Here is a 16,728-nt window from a genome sequence, read left to right as displayed (position 1 = left end):
CCCCCCCCACCCCCGCCCAGCTCCATCCTGCCCCTCCTGCAGCCTGGGTTTCAGAGCCGCAGAACCCCACTTCTCATCTAATCAAGTTTAACTGGATTTTTGTCACTTGCAAAGTTTCTGTAAACCTTCAGAGGTGCCCTCTATTCTATTTTTTTTAACAGAAATCCTGATAACCGTACTCTCTGCCCAACTCACGGGTGATCGTGTCGAACACACCATCCTTTCTGCCTCTGTCTCTGCGGCTGTCATTCCTCTTTCCCTCTGAGACTTTTTCTTAATGAAGACGATTCTGACAACCTTTGCCGGGTCCGCCGTCCTGCCCATTACGTTTACATCACTGCGAGCGTTCCTTTCCATCAGCTCACTTATCGCGAAGTTAAACAATGTTATTTGTTTGAGTGATTGTTGTCTGCCTCTCTACGTTATATGAGATAATCTCAGCTGTGTGAGTAACAGAACACTCACAATAATTGGGGCCTAATAAAGCAAATTTATTTTTATCTCAGATAATGTGTGTTGAGAGAGGAGCAGAGTAGGACTAGCGTGACAGCCCCACGAACACCCAGGACTCTGGAGTCCCCACTAGGGATTTATAACTCACACTTCAAGGAGGCTGCTTGGGCCCTGCCATTGCACTCACATTCCAGCCAGCAGGAAGGAGGAAGGGGCCGATACATTTACGTCTTCTCCCTGAAAACAGAGCCTTCTGGAACTCGAACACAGTCCTTCTGTGTTGGGGCTTATTCACGTGGCCACTTAGTACCAAGAAAGCAGGGAAATATAACCTTGATATCAGATGGCCATGTGTCCAGCTTGGAATTTGAAGCCCAGATGCAGGGGCGAGTCCGGGCAGGTGAGACCATCTAGGCTTCCCTGAGGACCTGGAAATCAGTGTATCCCAAACTGAAATTCCTCAAAGTCTCCCTCTCTCAAACATCCCCATCGCTCCAGGCCCCTGTTTTAGTAAGAGGCGTGTCTGTCCAAATGTCAGTGACAGCTGTCTTTGTGTTCTCCCCTCACACCCAGCTGACTGTGAGTTCTGCTGGGTTTCTTGCCTCCACCTCCCCTCTTCCCGCCCGTGACCCACCGTCCCAGGCCTCTGCCCTTCCACCCACCACAGCCCACCACATCCCTCCCTCCATCTGTTGGTGTGGCCTTGCGGGCTGGAAGCTACCCATTCGCCCCAAATCCAGCGTCAGGAACATAGGGCACATAGCCCGCCCACTGTCCCAAGCCCAGTCTCATGACTGTCTGAACCCCTGAGACTCCCCAGCGCTTCCTGGACCACGGTGCTCCCACCCCAGCCCTTGAGGTCCTCCCCACTGTCCCTCCAGCCCGTGCCGTCCATCCCAGGCAGCTCGCTCACTCCCCACTGCGAGGCTCCCTTTGGTCTTTCATCGCACTGGCAGCTGTAACATAACTGAGTTCTCCTGTGAACGTGAGGTTGTCCGTCTTACCCTCGGGCTGCACAGGGGGCAGGAGTCAGAGCAGAGATCACACCTGTTGTCCATGGCTGTGCCCCAGGCTGCAAGGCGCCGGGTCGGTGGGGAGCACCCCCAGCAGCGTGCTCCCTGCTGCCCCCCCCCCGGAGGGGCCCCTCTGCCTGCTCTTCAGGCCGCACGAGGTCAGGGGCAGGTCCGTGGCTCAAGCCGGAGGACTCTGCCAGCTGGGAGTCAGTACAGACTGAGGGATACGTGGCCGGACGGTGTGCTTCTGTTCAGGCAGTCCACTCTTCCGCGGATGACAGTGTTTCTGGGTACTTGGGCAGCGTCCACAGCCACGAGACAAGTGACATTTCCACGTGTGAACACAACAGGAGAGCTGGGGACTCACTTTTTATTAACCAGTCATTTGGGAAAAGATGAGGCTACCTTTGAGTTTTTAAAAAACTCTAACAGGAAGCTACGGGAGAGTCTGAGAAGGCCAGTGTCCCAGCCACACTGAGGGCCCAGCGCCCCGGCCTCCACGGGCCTCTGTGTGTCCCTCAGTCACCCCCTGCCGGCCTCCGTCAGTGCCAGACACCCCAGTTAGTTTCCCAGGCCCCCAGCCTGCCTTCTGACCTTGTCCCGGAGCCCACCCACCTGAACCGCAGGTCCACGCCTCAGCGCAGACCAGGCTCAAGGCCCTCAGCTCTGCGTTACCTGCAGGGGAAAGACCGGCGTTGCAGCCTGTCTTAGAGGCGCTCCTGTTTCAGGCCCTATGTGTCCTCCAGCCCTGGCACACGCTACACGGAGCTCTCCACGCCCCTGCACCCGCAAGGCTGCACCCCCAGCCCCCCGGCACCCGGAGTCTTCCCTCCCCACCTGCCCTACCCTAGTCAGCCCCTGCTGCTGGGGTATCTCACAGCTCTGCAGGTCAGAAGTCCGGATCCGTCTCCCTGGACTAACACGGAGGTGGCGCCTTCCTCCCAGACGCTCCAGGGGAGACACTGTTTCTTGCCTTTTTCGGCTTCTGGAGGCACCCACATCCTTGGCCTCCTCCATCCTCCCCGTCCCAGTCTCCCTCTGACTCCCAACCCTGCCTCTGTCTTCATGCCTCACATGACCTCCTGCCTCCCTGCCTCCCTCGTAGGGCCCTGCGGTGACGCTGGGCCACCCGGACCATCTAGCCCTCTCGTCTCAAGACTCACACCTAACCCCGTGTTCAGAGCCCCCTGGCCATACAACGCAGCGGCACTGGGACGTGGAGGTCTGTGGGCTGAGGGCCTTACTCTCAGACCACCTATCACCCTGTCTCCAAGTGGAGTCGCCCCTTCTCAGCTCCCCAGAGCTCTCTCCGCACACCAGGCTCTGCTCCCGCTGCGTGATCGACGTCAGGGGGCCTGCGGCTCACGGCCTGCTAAGCGTTGACCTTCAGTAGGACGGAGAGTGAGAAATTCATCTCAGTGTCCAAGTAATACCTAGCGCTGTGCTGGCACAGGATGAATCCTCCGACGTCTGCCAGGTGCCACTGCTCGCAGGGGGATCCTAGCAGATCTTTGCCAGGACCCGCACCATGCCTGTGCATCTCCTCTGCGTCCAGGAAGAGCTGGCCTAACTAGCTGGTCATACGTGTTACCGTTTACGAGCGGTTTCATGCCCAAAGACCTCCTCCCAGTGCAGTGACACGCACTTCAACGTGCATAGCAGCAGGTGATGCACGTCCTAAGAAAGACTCAGAGGCTGGGAAAGACGAGGACAGAAAGCCATCTGGGGAGGGAGAACAATGATGAAGCCCAGCCCTAGCCGGGCCTTTCCTGGGAGAGGGTTTGTCCCGCTTGAGGAGAGCAGGGCGGGTCGGGAGTGTTGGTCGGGGAAGGAGCAGTGGGGGCAGGGCCGGGGGAAATGGCTGTGAGGTCCCTGCAGGGAAATCAGCGGAGACGCCTCACTCGTCTGAAAGAATTCAGATTTTTATGTGCAACCGCACTTGGGTTATGCACGCACCCTGTATGTGCGCTGTGTGTTTGTGTGTGTGTGTACAAATACGTACGTGTTGTGTGTGCATGAACCAATAGGTGTGCTGTGTGCATGTGCAAACATGTGTGCTGTGTGTACAAACGTGTGTGCGGCGTGTGCACGTACAAGTACGTGTGCACAAACACGTGTGCTGCGTGTGTGCACAAACATGTGCTGTGTCTATGTGCAAACATGTGTGCTGTGTGTATGTACAAACATGTGCGCGGTGTGTGTGTACAAACGTGTGCTGTGTGTACAAACATGTACCGTGTGCATCTACAAACGTGTGCTGCGTGCATGTACAAACATGTGCTGTGTCTATGTGCAAACATGTGTGCTGTGTGTATGTACAAACATGTGCGCGGTGTGCGTGTACAAACATGTGCTGTGTGTACAAACATGTACCGTGTGCATGTAAAAGCATGTGTGCTGTGTGCGTGTACAAACATGTGCTGTGTCTGTGCAAACATGTGTGGCACGTGTGCATGTATAACACGTGTGTGAATGTGTGCCGTGTGTGCTGCTTACGTTAACTGTGGTCGTGTCGCATGTACGCTATGTGTGTTGTGTGTCTGTACATACGTGCTCCATGTGTATTCGTGTTTGTGTTTACTGCAGGAGAGGAATAGGGGACTGGCCATCCAGGTTTGCCGTCTCCTGGCGCTTCACATGGCTCGGGAGGCGGGCCCTGGCCCCAGCCATGCCCGGGAAGCTGGGGGGCAGCGCAGGACTCCCACGTGGGGGCTCCCCGCACGAGCAGCTCGTTAGCGGCACAGCTCCAGGGCCTGGAGCCTGCGCACCCCGGACGCACGACAGGCGCCCTCTGCAAGTCCGAGTGCGTGGACGTGGCAGGAGAGCAGGAGGCCTGCGGGAGGGACCGTCATGTGGGGGGCCGCTGAGGCTGTCTGCCCTGCGGAGCGACTTCCTGTTGTGACTGGGAGACGCTCAGTCCCGCACCGGGGCCTTCCGACGCCAGCCACGGGAGCGAGCAGAGGCAGGCTCCCCTGCGCGGGTCTCTCCCCGCCACCAGGGATGCGTGGGCAAGCCGCCCCCTGCGGCCGGCCTCCGCCCTCTGACCCGGACCTTCCAAGGCAAAATCACCTCTCAGGCCGTCAGACTGTCACCCTGGCGAGATCACATGCCGCATGTCAGAGTCTGGCCAAATTTCTGTCCTAGAAATACAGACGGCATCGGTGAAGCTAGGGGCCTCTGCCACACTCTGCTCCCCGCCATGATTAACCAGCCGGCTTGGGGCCTGGAACTCACTCCAAAAGCAGTTTACGGAAACGAAATGAAGCGCGGAAATTCAATGACGTGTCTTCATAACCTTAATCTTGGGGAGTCAGTTAGGTCATGTGTTCCCTGATGGTTACCTGTCACCTCCTGTTCTGACCGCACGCACTGCCTTCAGTACAGAGCTAGAAAACTCAAGGCCACAGTTCTCAAAACAGAGGAGCCATGAGCCAAACCAGACGTAAGATGCTCTTCCCCCCACACTCTGCACGGCCGCCTTGCCCACACTGTTCCCTCCTGATGGCAGCTGGGGGCCGCTCGGTTTAACTTTTTTTTTTCCTAAGCAGCTCCATGCCCAGAGCAGAGCCTAACGTGGGGCTCGAACTCACGACAGTGAGATCATGACGTGAGCGGAGATCAAGAGTCAGACGCTCGACCAACTGAGCAACACAGGTGCCCCGAACTTGGTTTCAGCGAGAGGCATGAAGATGCCGAGAGCCCGCTGGGCAGACTCTCCCGGGGCTCAGACGGAGAGTCAGAGCCTCATGAAGGAGGAAACCAACCTCCTCCCTGGGGCAGAAAGCACTGCAGTCACACATGAGGGTCTCCCTCCGGTGTCCACGCAGAACTTCCCACGGAAGTAGAGGACATGAACACAGGTGCTCCTGGTTCTTGGGAGAAGGAGCAGCGTCCGTGGCTCAGAGCTCAGCCGCCACTCAAGACCCTGCAGGTCCTCTCCCTTCGTGAGCCCTGGGTTCCCTCCGATGGGTCCCTTCACTCCTGAGTCAAGTTACAAGGTCAGGTTTTAAAACATCCACGTCCTGTCCGAGTGAGACATGACTATGGCGTAAGTTGGTAAGGACGCGGTCCGTTGGGAGGTAGTGCTTTCTATTTCACAGGTGTAAAATAATAAGACTTTTAAAAATTGCTCTAATTTTCTTGAGAAATCATAGAGTTTGAGGTGATATCAGTAGAGGGATTAATAAGGACAATAAAGCATATTTTGCAGACCAAGGTAAAGAAATAAAAACCGGGGTGTGCAGCGAAGGTGGAGAGATTCGGGCGGGAATGGCTGTGCACGGAAGGTAATGAACATATGGAACAAATGAAGAGACAAGGCAAATGTAGCAAAAAATTAATTCAAGCCCCTGACTTATTTCTAGGGAGGGAGGCGTGGCGACAGATGGTGGAACATCAGGAATGGAGGATTAAGATAAATTTTAAGAGGACAGGTGTGCGGGACAGAGTGGCCTTTTCTGTTTCTGAAATGCTCCCCTTCCTCATATTTCACCGCTGGTTGGATCCCAAGGCTCGGCCCCCAGAGGTCCCCAGTCCAATACGCCCTTACAAACGTGCGATATGTCTTGTCTCCGCTACAGGGATGAACTTTAATCCAATCTGAGGAAGACGTATGGCTCCCTCCCCTCTTCTCAGCGGGGTTGTTCGGGGTCCTAAATTCATGGAGGAACTCCTCCTTCAGAGAGAGCCCCTGCTGGCAAGGCCGGCTGTAAGCAAGAACAGAACAATGTGTCTGGGATGTCATAGAGAAAGACAGGGACACGTGTGACTGTGTACAGAAGTAATAATGTTACGCAGCAAAATATCACGACAAAATTAAATGACAAGTGGCAAATGAAAAATATTTGCTGCGTGAAACAGATCAACACCCTTAAGAAATAAAGAAATGCAACAAAGAAATAAGAAACAAAATAGCACAGATAAAGAAAATAAACGGGCAGTTGAAAATATAAATGGTCAATAAATACGTGAACATATCCCATTGCGTTCGAAATAGAATTCACATTAACATCAAAGTTGTACAGTGTATCCACCCAATTGAAAGAGATGCAAATAAATAAATAAATGCAAATGAGCCTTTGGGAGGGAGTGAAGAATGTGATTCTGTCCTAGCTGGGTGGTACGAATGTAAGTGAGGCTAGCTTTTCCGGATGTTAATTTGGCCCTTTTTATCAAGAGTCACAGGAACTCCCATACTTTGTTACCTAGAAACGTTGCCCTAAGTTCACAGCAGACACACACACAAAGATGTGCGCACGGGCGTCTCGCTGCGTCGCACTTAACATGTCTGGGGGGGAGATTGGTTAAACCCAGCCATTCGCACAACAAATATTTGTTGAGTGCCTATTATGCACCAGAGAGCATTCTGTGTCCCGAAGATACGGTGGCGAGAACCTGGCAAGGCCGTGTCCTGCTGGAGTCCCCATTTCAGCCGAGGACACAGACAAGAAGCAATTAAATACATCATAAGCCGTCCGCGAGGGGTACGTGCCATGAAGAAAAAGGCAAAAAGGAAAAGGGACTGAGAGGGGGAGGGTTCCTCACCAGAGACATGAAGCAGCCGCTAAACTGATGTCACAAGGAACATTTAACAACGACGTGGAAAATAGTGCAGGACATTTTAAAATACGAGAGGATATTAGAAACCAAAAAAAAAATGTGATAGGATTGCATTAAAACACCTAGAGACGTGAAGTCCGTGCGCAGGGAACGGGCTCACTTAGTCATCTCTGGGCCAGAGAGCTACGTAGGATTTTTTTTAAGCTACTGCTTGTATTTTCCAAAATCTCTGCTTGATTGTGTACTTTTCCAGTGATGTTTGTTTCTTTTGTAATATGCATGTTTCACATTTCACAAATAATTTTATTAGAAGCGCAAGAAGCAAGCATAAAAAAGCCCCGAGGTTTCTTCACAAGTTGTACTAAGGCTCCCTACTAAGTGACTTGTTGGTGCCCGCGATGCCGTGACGTGGCTCAGACGAAGGAGCGCGGCGGGCCAGCGCGCCCGGGCCCTGGAGGGGGCACCATGGGCTCCTCCACCGTCCGTCAGGGGCTCGGCATTAGCTGCAGGTGTGGGGGAGACACGTGTGAACCGGGGAGCCCCCAGCACTGTCCCTGGGCCAGTGCACGTGGGTGCGTGGCGGACCTCTAAGATGACCACGACCTCGGGAACCCAGGGAGACCCTCGGCTGGGGACAGCCCATCCATGAGCTCTCGCCTGCGGGCCGTGGAGAGCGTTCTTCCAAACCAGCCGGTAATTTTCAGGCGATGGAGGAACAGGACTGAGGACGGCGCTGATGGAGACAAGACTTGCTTTTAAAGCAACAAATACGCGGCAGCCACCGAGTCCTAAGAAGAGTCTATTCCCAGAGCCAGTAGCATTAATAATATCCTGATTCTCCCGATTACTTCCACGTGTACAATCTGCTCGCATCCACCATCGGGTTTATCTCCCAAATACCGCCGTGTTATCTGCCCTTGACAGAGGAAAGGGAGCCGCAGAGAGTCCCTACCCCCAGGGATCCCGACGTAGTGGCAAGGTGGGGACCCGGCAGCCCTGCGGGGCTCTCGGGGCTGGGTTAGCGGCAAGATGGGGAGAAACAGGGGGTGGGGGGGCTCCCCCCGAGTCCAGGCCAGAGGGCCGTTTATCTCGTACTTGTGGTTCCCCTGGGATCGGATTTGGCATCTTAAGCCTGCGACAGGCTCTCAAGGGCTCCGTGCGAGGCTGCACGGCTCTGAAGTTGGGCGGCACTTGCCGTGTGCATAGGAGGAAGCGTCCAGAAAAATCTCCCCTCTCACTCTGCAGATCCATTGACCAGGATGGCTAACATTTCTTCCGGTGGGGCCCACCTGCCGGACCCAGTGCCCTGGAAAACCGCAGGTCTCCGCAGCTACTGAACCTCGTGTGGGAGCTGACTCCTGCCACTGGCTGCAGACACTGGAAGAAAAGACTGGGTAGAACTCGTAAAGCCGGGGGGTGGGGAGCACGGTGCGAATCCGGAGGTGACTGTCCGAAGCACAGGTGCTGCAGACACGCACGAGGCTCTGTGGGTGCAAGCTTGCTGGCGAACGGGCAGGCAGTGCTGGGCTCCCCGGCACGACGGGGTGGGGGGTGTCAGCCCTCAGCATGGAGCTGCGAGCTCTCCCCATCCTCTCTGCCCTGCCTGTTGGGCACCTCTGGGGACTCGGCACTTAACCTTTCCGTTTGGTTTGTGCACATGGTGCCTGCAGGAGCTCCCCACTTTCAGGAAGCTCTCCCGGGTTGACTCTCAGCGCTGAGCATGGCCCGGCTTCAGCCACGGCCCTGGGCGCCTGTCCCAGAACACCTCCACCTGGACTATGCCCACACTCGGGGCATGGGGGCTGGACTCACCCCCGGACCCCTAAGGCCCCTGCCCTTCCCTTCCCGTACGTGTGCCCACCCTGTGCCCTTTCCAACTCAGCCCCGCCTCCTGGGAGCTCATTGCTTCCAGGGAGCTGTTGTCCGGCCTCATAGCCACCCCTTTGAGTAGGAGGAACGTGTGATTCAGAGGGGTCAGCGTGTCTGCCCAACGTGGCAGAGCAAAGAAGAGGCCAACTCTGGATGCACCGCGGCTTCTTTGGCACGTGCAGCCCCCACACGCTGTGGACGGCCCCCTTTCTCCCGAAGGAATGCTCCTGCACGAACGTGACCCCCGGGCCCAGCCTGCCCCCCCCCAGGGGTGACCCCACCCTGCACGGCCGCGACTCAGAACAAAGTGAGCCCTGCCTGCTCCCAGCACGGCTGCGACCGTCCAGGATCACAAGGTCACATTCAGAGTAACGACCACCCCAATTTCTGAGGCTGCCCTCCCACCATCTCAGAGGGAAATAACATCCCACCTCAAAGATTGTCCACAGACCAGGGCAGTCACGCAGCAGAAACCTCCTTGGACAATTGCCACAGTCTCTGGGATCGTCAGCGCCATCACCGTGCCCGGCCGAGCCCCTGTCCCCGCTCCCCGCCGGCCCACAGCCGCGCTCCCTTTCTGAGCCAAGCGGGCTGCACCGCAGATGCATGCCCGCTTCTGCCGGTCCGCACCCGCACCACGCGTGACGGCACTGTCCTTACACGCAGATGGGGGGCCCGGGTGTCCCAAGGGTTTTAAATCCACAACAGGGAGAAGAACAGTAATGGGCGTGGGGGCTGCTGCAGACCAGAGCGGAGGAGTATGGAGATGAGGGTGGAAATGGACAACGAGATCCGCAAATATGTTTCAAGTTCAAATACTCATTTCAAAATAGAATTAACAAAATGAGCTTGCGCAAAAAAAAAAAAAAAAAAGTGGAACTAAAAATACCAAGATACGGAAAAAAATACGTTGGTTCGGATTCACAGAAACTGTATCTATAAACTATAATGGAAAGAAAGGGGCCGATCTGCACATTTGAGTCCTAGAAACACACTCAGCTTGTTCTGGACACAAACCAGCCCCCCAGGTCGCTCTGGAGCCCAGCAACATGGCCCCGGGCCCCACCCAGCGATCCTGCTCGGGGACAGGCGCAGAGCAAGCCACATCCGGGCACATGGGGGCCCCCACGGTGGGGGAGGGGCTGCCCGGGCGTGGTACCACAGCCCAGGGCTGTGCAGGAGCACGGGAACCGGGTCCTAGACCGGAGACAAGCTGGCGGTCGTGTCCGCAGCAGCGCGGGAGGGCTGAGGTCAGGTGGTGGTCACTGGGACGCTGGCGGCTCCAGCCCAACACGTAGGGCCACAGGAAAGGAGGAGTCAGGTGACAGATCGCAACGTGGGTGAGAGCCCCTGGCTTCCAGCGGAGAACCCACCGTCATCCCTGCTGTTTGCCCATTTATCGTGCTTCTACCTTCCTGGTTGGACGCCCACCCCAGACTGATTCCCTTGGAACTGGAGCACAGCCAGTCTGATGGGGTGAATTGTGTCCCCCCAAAGTTACATCCAGGTCCTAAGCCCTGTTCCTGTGAATGGGACCCTGCTTGTGAGTAGAGCCTTTGCAAATGCAGTCCAGTTAAGGCGGAGGGGGACCTGAGCCCAGTGCTGCTGTCCCTACGAAAGGAGGAGACGCAGACACAGGTACAGGGGAAGATGGCCTCCCAGTGACAGAGGCAGGCGCAGGGGGACGTGGCCACGAGCCAAGGGACGCGCGGAGCCCCAGAACTGGAAGAGGCAAGAAGTCTTCGAGGGACTGTGGCCTTCGGACCCCTGATCTGGGGCGTCTGTCCTCCAGACGGTGAGGGAATGGGTCTGCGCTGTGAGCTGCTCCTGTGCCGATCTGTTTCAGCAGCCCTGGGAGCCCCGTGCAGCCGGGACCGCATCTCGGTCCGGCTGAAGGCACAGCCCCCAGCTGAGTGTGCGCCCCCGGCCCCAGAACTCCCCGCCTGGTGCTTCCTGAGTGCCACCACCACTGCCCGGAAAACTCACCAGGGCCTGACCCAGATGCCGCCCTGGTTGACCTCTGGACGAGTCAGGCAGCCCTCCTCCGTTCCTTCCATAAGCCACTCTCCGCCCCCAGGACCCCACCAGCGACCGGGAGCTCACTCCAGACACCGGTCCAATTCCTACCGGGGCAGCTGTGAGGCCTGAAAGCTCTTGTTTACGTTGACCCAACGTCTGTCTTGCTCCCCACTCTCACCGCCGTGCACACCGCCACATGGCCTCAGCTCTCCTGACTGCGGGGTCCCGGGGCATCTGTGGGGCTGCAGCCCTCCCTACAGCCCCGAGCACCGCACGGGCTACAGGACAGGAGTGGCTCTGTTAGTGAGACTGCCCTTGCCCCCAAAGATGAGTCCTGTGTGAGGTAAGAGTGGAATCAGCTTTGGAGAGGCTCCCCCTCAGCTATGACAGCTCAAACTACACGCGCCTGAGTGGCGGGAGGGCCGGCCCCTCAGGAAACTTCCCCGCGCCCCAGGACTCGTGTCCATGCTGTCCTGTGTCTTGAGCTTCAGTGGCCCTCCCTCTTGCTGCCCCCGACCACTAGGTAGCCCTGAGTCCCCCACCTGTCCTAACAGAGTCTGCCCGTGCTCTTTCCCTGACATCCCCCAGTGCCCCCCAGATGTGCCCGGTAGGAATGGGAACCCCTCCTTCTCCAAGCAGCTCCTCAACTCCCAGACCTCAGTCACAGGGAGGGGTGAGAAGGAGCAGCTGCGTGCGGTGGGGCATCGACTGTGTTCCTGTAAGAGGACAGAGTCACAGAGTCACAGAGTCCTCGAGCCCGCGGCCCAGCTCCTGGTCAGCCCGGGTCCTGCTCAGAGCTGGAGGGTTCTGCCCATACCGGTCACCCACACAGACGGTCTCCTGCCATGGCCGGCGGGCTCCGGGTGCCAGCCACAGCTCCCCAGTGTCCACGACCCACGGGTGGGCGACGGTAAATACCGGCTCTGCTCAAAGCACAACACTTGACTTTCTTTCAATAGACATCAAAGAAAATGTTTCCTCTCCTTGGATCACCAAAGGAAGTACAGCTCAACCCAGTGCCTATGACATTTGTTAGAAAGCACAGAGACCCGATGAAATGTCCTCTCAGCAAACCCACTTTACACGGCTGCCCGCACTTGGGTGGGGGGGCGACATGCACGGATGCCAAGGTGAGTTCCCCACCAAAAACCTGGGTTTGGAGCTTGAGGAAGTGCAAAGTCTGACTCCCTCCTTCATGGGACTGTCCCCCTGCTATGTCAGGACGCATCCTCACTTTCCCGGCATGCGGACCTGTGGGGCCGGGGGGCTAGGGACAGGCACGGGGGAGGGGGGCAGGCCCCCTCCCTGCCGCAGTGGCTCCCCCTGGGGACGCTCAGCTGGTGCTGAATGCCGGAGCTTTCCAGGAACAGCTGTGCAAGACAGAAGCGGCTGGCCGGCAGAGGGGACCCAGGACACCCTCACGCTCACGCGCACAGCTCACAGCCCACACTCACGCACAGGCACTCACTCACGTCTGTGCCCCGGCCCTCGGGAACGGGCACATGGGGCAGGTCTGCAGTAGCCACCTTGCCCTGCCCCAAAGCCCGCCTCACCCCCTGCATCTCCCTCCAGGTGATGAGTTTAGGGGTTCTACCTCTGTCTCCCCAGCAGGAATGGCCGTCCGGCTCTCAGGGCCCCCTGTGACGCCCACCCAGCCCTGCGTCAGACACGCCACGGTAGGAGCCGTCTGCGCACCGCGGAGCGCTGCCGGGAGCGTCACAGGCGGCAGCGGGCAGTCCAGAGCCACGCTGTGGGCGTGTGCACACCACCAGCTGCTGCTTTCCACACCCGCCCACAGCTGGGGAAATAGAGCCCCACTGGCCTCCTGAGCCAGCGCCCCAGGGGGCGGGCCAGCCCAGCCTGCCGCGGTGGGACCACGTCTGTGGCGGGAGGCCAGCCAAACCGCATGGCTCCTGACATTTTCTGGGGCCCTGTGAGCGTCCTGTTTTCAGGAAGTTCAATTATTCCCTGAAACGCCACCAGCCCCTAGCTCAGCACGTCCGCACCCCCCACCCCGAACCTTTCAGGGCCCAGGTGATGAGGCCTCCTCCTAGAAGTCTCCCTGGATTCCTGACAGGTAGCCACTGGTTCTCCTGTGTCTCCATTTGTGATGCTCTCTGCCCTCCCCTGGCCTTGTTGCAGGTACCCCCCATCACCTGGGCTCATTTGCCAGCGAACCCCGTGCATAGGCTCCCCAGGCCTCGAGCTCCTCTGTGGTGCCGTCCGGCTGGACCCTGCAGCGGGCGCCTCTGAGCCGTGTTGGCTGAGCACAGCGGCTGCTTGCTCTCCGCGGGAGCTGCGCACGTCGCTGCTTCTCTGCAGCCTTCGTGAGCCCCACATGGAAGTCCTCCATGAACAGTCGCTGGGCCAGTTACTCTCAATGGAACTGAGCAGTGTGGGGGCACACCCAGGCCCCCACACGCCTCCCAGCGAGCACTGGGAAGTGGACGCGCCCCATCTAACATGTGGACATCACGCACCCAGCGTCTCGTGCTTCACGTGCGTCTGCCATTCCGCTGGTTCCCTTCTCACTTCCCCCGTCACTTCATCCTCACCTGGCAAAAGGATTCCGGCCAATTTCAGACAGAGCAAAGCCGCAGTAGATTCCTGTGACTCACCTGCTAAGAAACGAGCTCCGAATCCTCACCAGAGCCGCGTGTGGGATGCCTTTGTAGCACAACACGGAACTGAACCGAATTTCGGGCGGAAAAGCACCAAGGGCTGTCCTGTGGAGCTATTCCTCGTCCTGGGGGGGGGGGCGCCTGCTCCCCCCGGGGCCGCAGCCCTCGCCCGACCTCGCAGAGCACGGCTGCCTCCCCGGACCCGGGATGCCTCAGTCCACCGCTGGGCTTCTGAAAGAGCCAGTAAGGGGCTCGCTGGTACTCACCCGCTTCCACAAAGTGTGGATTATTAATTGACCCCAGTGGAAGGCTGAATGTAAAAATATGAACTGTGCTCGATATTTCTTAGTAGGTGAAAACTGCATGGAAACATGTCTTCATCTAGGAACCCCACACGTCTCGGCAGGGGAGCTCACCATGCAGCACGGTGGGCCGCCTGAGGTCACGGCCGCGGTCAGGCCGGGAGACACGGGCCCGAGCCCTCCCCGTCAGACCCCAGCCCGTCCTGACGTCTGCTGCCGAGCATCAGAGGTGGGGAAGCAGGCTTGACGCCGCAGGCTTGTTGGGGAGCCTGAGAGCTAAGGCCCACACAAGCCCAGGGCCCCCAAACCGCCAGACCCTTTCTCCACACCCGCAGGCCTATGGCCGGGACGGTGAGAGCGCCGTGGACAACATCAGCTCTGGGGTCAAAGCACTTGGATTTACTGTCCTCGCTGCCAGAAGTTCATGTCCCCGTACCTCGGCCTCCCCTGCGTGAGCGTGAAGTGAGACTTGCCGAGAGCGAGCGCACCGAAGGCCGTGCTGGTGGCGACCGCGGCGGTTCCACAGACAGCAGCACCCCGCTCTTCGCTGAGCGCACGACCCCCGCCCAGCGGGCTGCTCGGGGCGGGATCCCAGCTCAGGACTTGTGTCTCAGGCTCAGGCGCTTCAGCCTCGGCCAGTCGGTGGGGCCGCCAGCCCGGAGCCCTGCTGTGCCCGGGGCCCTGGCTGCCGTCTGGGGACCACAGGGCCATCGCTGTGTGCTGGGCAAGAGTGTAGACGTCCAATGAATTGAGGGAGTGTGTGGGCCCTGCCTCAGTCAAACCACCGCAGCAACAGCAGGAATCTCAACAAGTTAGAGGGCCGAGGCTTTGCAGGAACAAGAGATGGGCTACCCCGGATTGCTTGATTAGCCCCTGCGGCTGCCCCTGGACGCAGGCACTCATCCATGCTCCAGAAGGGAGCTTAATCAGGTCTGAGGGCTGTTCGCTGTCTCCGAAGTGAGAGCTCAAGTCTCGGTGAACTCCCCTCTCTCGGCGCATCTGAATATTTGGACAAGTGCCCCAAATTCCAGGTCCTCTTCAGATTGTAACTCGAGTACCCTCTCCCTGATGGAAGCTGTCATCTGGAGAGAGTCCGTGCAAGGGGACAGGGGCTTCCTGGGTCATGGTCCACCCTGAGATTTTGGCAAGAACAGCGTCCTTCAGGGAAACTGGCCTTAGCAGCACCACCGTGGGATTTGTTCAGAGGAAACCGGGTTTGCCCAAAGGAGGGGTGCTCTTGCCATCATGAGGACACAAAAGTCTTCTTAAAACAACGACAATCATCCCAGAGAGCCTGGAAGGAGATCGGCCAATGACTCCGTCTCCTGTGGCCTCCGTGTCAGGACCCGAGGTCACAGTTCTGCCCGCACCATGGGAGCAGATGGGTCTGCTCCATCTGCAGCCATGCCACTCTCTCTGCCTCTGGGGCCTTGGCCTTTACAGAAAGCCAAGTGCCTCCGTGCCTTGAGTCCCAGCCCTGGGGTCCTGGGCCGCAGTTCCCGCCCTTGGACACCACGTGCCACGCTTCGTCCCTCAGCAGTGTCTGCCTGAGGCTCTGAGTCAATCTCAGTGACTCACAGCCCACAGTTTCTGGATAATGTGAGCACCTGACCTTCACCGGGCGTGCACTGTGACCATCTGTCCTTCCACCCACCTCATCTGTGACCTCATGCAATACTCATTTCAAGCCTATGATGAAACGCCTATTATATGTTATCCCTGTTTGCGGATTGAAAATCGAAACACAAAATCTGAGAAGGAGAGAGAACAGAGAGGTAGTTTGCACAAGGCAACGGGAACAGCAGGGCAAACAGGGTGGAGAGGCCCCTGTGCCCACTGGACAGACCCAGCAGAACAGACCTGCCCAGGGGAAGTGGGCCTCTCGACCCTCTGTGAGTGCCCCCTCCATACCATTCCCATGGCAGCTCTGCCATGTGGCCAGCTGCCCCGGTCAAAGGCCCTCCATAGTCAGCCCCCCCTGCCCCCCACTGCTGCCTGCGCTGATCGCTGTCCCCAAAACAACTTTTCCACGGTGCCCATCTGGCCACACACCCCACATGCCCAGCTTCTTGGTTTCCCCAGGGCGCAGAATCAGCCCCAAGTTCATGTCTCTTCCCAAGGCCACGTATTGCCCACCTCCCACCTGCTGTGTCACCACACCCGATTCCACCAGCCCGCCCGAGAGCCGTGTGCTTTCGTTGTGTCCGATGCGTCAGTGATCACATCGTCTGACAAGGTGAGGAACAGCAAGGTGGCCGGGGCGCCAGTTCGGTGGCAGGGTCAGGAAGCCAGAGCACGAGGGGCTCCAGGCCACGGCAAGGGTCTGGCTTTGTTCAGAGTGAAATCCAGACCATATCAGGATGTTGACCAGAGACGTAAAGCGATCTGGCTTCTGTTTTAGGGCGAGATCTCGGATGGCCGCGAGGATAGCAGACCTCGGCTCGAAGGGGAGGCGGCCCCGGTGGTGGTGGGGCCGGGCCAGGCCAGGTGATGCGAGCTGGGTGGTCATGCTGTGAAGGCTCGCCAGCAGGAGCCCCTCGTGTTGGGGTCAGTGTGAGAGACAGAGAAGAGGCCAGGGTGGCCACAGGGGCTGAGCCCCCAGAGGGATGAAGCAGCCAGGCCCGAGGGAGGGGAGGGGAGGGAGGGGGGAAGGTGAAGGGGAGGGGAGGGAGGGGAGGGGAGGGAGGAAATGCACTCAGGGTGGCAGGTCAGAAGGTCAGCTCAGGTCCCTGCCCCAGGAGATTGAGAGCAGGTGGGGTGAGATGAGGCGTGAGCTGGAGGCAGTGGCCTGGGAGCCGTCAGACCTCTCTGGCACGCCACAGTGAGAGGTCCAAAAGGCCAGGAGAGGCCGTGGGGGGAAACCAAGGCACAGGGAAGAGCAGCCCCCCCCCC

This window comes from Ursus maritimus, unplaced genomic scaffold (genome assembly GCF_017311325.1).
Source record: "Ursus maritimus isolate PB19 unplaced genomic scaffold, ASM1731132v1 scaffold_6, whole genome shotgun sequence".
In the NCBI taxonomy this organism is placed as follows: domain Eukaryota; kingdom Metazoa; phylum Chordata; class Mammalia; order Carnivora; family Ursidae; genus Ursus; species Ursus maritimus.
Note: the sequence above shows the minus strand (reverse complement) of the source record.